This window comes from Triticum dicoccoides, chromosome 3B, assembly GCF_002162155.2.
Source record: "Triticum dicoccoides isolate Atlit2015 ecotype Zavitan chromosome 3B, WEW_v2.0, whole genome shotgun sequence".
In the NCBI taxonomy this organism is placed as follows: Eukaryota; Viridiplantae; Streptophyta; class Magnoliopsida; order Poales; family Poaceae; genus Triticum; species Triticum dicoccoides.
Genome location: NC_041385.1, coordinates 857,253,880 through 857,257,321, shown reverse-complemented (window position 1 = coordinate 857,257,321; position 3,442 = coordinate 857,253,880).

The window sequence follows — 3,442 nt, the reverse complement described above, 5'->3', positions numbered from 1 at the left end:
GGCACACCCGAAAATATGAAGTGTATTATAATCTGGTGTGACGTGAAGAAGACGTTCAGTGTGGGTTTCATTGGCAATAGTACGACTAGGCCACATATTGATAAGATGTACTGTAGTGAGAAATGCTTCGTCCCAAATTTAAAAGGCATAGAGTCAGAAGCTAGGAGGGCAAGACCTACTTCAACAAGTGTCGATGTTTCCGTTCAGCGGAGCCATTTTGCCGGTGAGCATGCGGGCAAGACACGTGATGAGAAATTCCTATCTTTCGAAAAAAGAATTAAGCTTCTCATATCCACCATCCCAGTCTGATTGCATGGTAAGGATTTTGCGATCAAACTTTCGTTCAACAACTGCTTGAAAGTTACAAAAAACTTGGAACATGTCAGAGCATTTTTTAAGAAGATATATCCAGGTGTATTTGCTATAATCATCAATAAAACTCACATGTAAGAGTGTCTACCAATGGAGGTGGGTGCCGGACCCCAAACATCAGAGAAAATAAGTTGCAATGGCTGGGTAGACACATTAGTAGAAATAGGATAAGGCAACTGATGACTTTTTGCTCTTTGACAAGAATCAAAAATAGTTTCTAAATTTTTCTCACCAACAATTGGGAGTTTATTTTTACTAAAAATTTGATGTACAGTAGCAAAACGAGGGATGACCTAAACGACTGTGCCACCCATCAGCAGAAAACTTGATGTCACCATACACTTGTTTGTTGAACTGACAATATTGAGGAAGCAGCTCATAGAGTCCTTGCACACATGTACCCCTATGGAGAACTCTCTTCGTGGCCTGATCCTTGATCAAAAATAAGAACGGGTGAAACTCAAGGAATACATTATTATCAAGAGTAATACGATGGACGGAAAGAAGAGTTTTGGAAGCATTGGGTACATGCAAGATATCTTTCAGAACTAGATTTTTATGTGGAGTTTTGATAATTGATTGACGAATATGACTAATCTTCATACCTACACCGTTTGCGCGGTGTAAATTTGATCGTGGCCAAGGTATTTTTCTTGCATCGTCACCTTGTCGAGTTCTCCGGTGATGTGATTTGTTGCACCCGTGTCTAAGTACCAATTGGTATAGACACCATACGATGCATCAGCTACAACAGCAACTTTTTTCTTTTGGAATGTGTCATCAGCATAACGCCAATCACAATCTTTGGCGAGATGGTTAGTTTTTTTTTTTGCAAATTTGACAACGACCTTCATACCCTTCATACCCCTGAAAGTTGTTGCGCCCACTGTTGTTGCGTCGATGAGGCTAGCCGCCGTCATTGTTTCCCTGATGATAATGGCCACCGCCACCACCACCACCGTAGTGGCCGCCGCCACCATTGTTGTTGTAGTAGCCACTAGGGTAGTAGCCAGAATTGTTGTAGCCATCGTCGCCGCCGTTGTTGTAGCTGCCACCGCTGCTACCTGGACGAGATCCACCGCCGCCGCCACCCTTCTGCTGACCACGGGAACCCTTGTTGGATCCCTAGTTGTCGCAAGAAGCAAGGATGGCGGAGGACTTGAAGTTGCCGACGCATGTCCCAAGGAACATCTCGACGCGCTCGTCGAAATTGGCTACCATGGCGAAGAGGTTCTCGACAGTGACTGGATCAGTATGTGCATCCAAGGCGGAGATGATGGGCTGATACTCCATGTCAAGCCCCGCGAGGATGAACGACGCCAGCTCATCCTCCCCGATCGTTTTGCCTACCACCGCAAGCTCATCGGAGAGAGCACACATGTGCCCGAAGTAGATAGCCGTCGGCTAGTTGCCCTTCTAGGCGTTGGTGACCGAGGCCCGAATGTTGTTGATGCAGGAGAGTGATACAGCGCAGAACGTGTTGCTCAGGGCCGTCCAAATCGCATGTGATGTTTCCATCAATGCAACTTGAACCAACACCTCCTTTGAGAGATTTCGAAGAAGATATGCGACCATCTGTTGATCTTGAATTAACCAGGGGGCATAGGCAGGGTTGGTGATCACCTGATCCTTGCCATCCTTGTCCTTGGTGGTGATGATCTTGGGAGGTTCTACCTTGGTTTGGTCGATGTAGCCATACATGCCGGCGCCCTTTATCTGGGATCACGCCTGGGCTCGCCAGAGGACATAGTTCGTCCGGGTGAGCGGCTCAGAGACGTTGTAGTTGAGGCCGGAAGAGACCGGAGCGAGATGGGTTTTGGGAGATCGATGAGGAAAGGCTAGGCGTGGTGGAAGAAACCTGCTATGTATACCATGAAAGCGATAATGAAGTGTCTCAACCCCCTGATTGGGAGACCGCGATGTTTATATAGATTGTAAACGTGAAGTACAAGGCAGTCTGTTGTTGTAACCGGACAGAATACAAGAGAGAGAGGAGATCGGGATAGAGAGAGTTGTAACAGGACAGGAGATCTATATCCCTAGATATTCAGGTGTGAGGCGCAAGACAGGAACCCTTGACGCCTCCACATTAACATGTTTAACAACATCGTCGCCTGAGGAGAGACATTGGTTTCAGCCATGGCGGCGCTAGCTTACTGGACGCACTCTGAAGATGGTGAGGGAAGATTAGTGCTATACAATCAAGCGTCCCTATCTTGGGTAGTTAGCAGCAGTTTGGGATTTAGTGCCACAACTATGGGTGTCATTTTCATTGTTGGTTAGCTATGATTTTGATGTGTCATCCTGGTGGTGTCGATGTTTGTCACTTCTTGTTCTTGTAGTGTGTGTTTGACTTTGGATTAACCTTGCCACTGTGGACTGATAGTATTTTTTCGCCGGTTTTCTTTGTTAGCTGGGCAAGTGGTTTTTAAGGGAAAGCCATCATGGCTAAATATAGCTTTGTTTATATCATATAATAGTTACATCATCCATGAGCTTGCTGACTAGAGAGTCTGTGGTTCATTCATCCAACTAGAAGATAATTTATTACAATAATTATAGTTTGCTAGGCGGATTGATTAAAATAACAAAAACAATGCTTAAACGGACCTGCTTATTGTTGTAGCATCCCACCATCTTACAATACAAGAGCGAGACTTTCACGTTGCTTATCACTTTTTCTGACATGGAGATTTTTTAGAAGAATTTTGTTATAAGATAAAACATGTTCCGGTGGATGTTGTTTGCTAACAGGGCAACACATTTTTTTATGGAAGGCCATCATGGCTAGATATGACTAGCTTTATTATATCATATAATAGTTACATCGTCCATAGGAAGTGTCCGCCTCCTCAACCTAGCCACCACCAGCTCTCGGGTTTCCTGTGCCTCCTGTGGGTGTCGCCGTCGGTCTGCCTCGTTCTTTGTGGCCTTAGGGCCATGGAGGCCCAGTGGATCCCGGCCTTTGTCAATAGGAGAGCTTTGTTTTCTAATGTCTTTCTGAGTTTTGTTAGGGTTTGTGTCCTGCTCAGAGAGACGAGACGGCGTGATTGTCTTTAGACGGAATAAG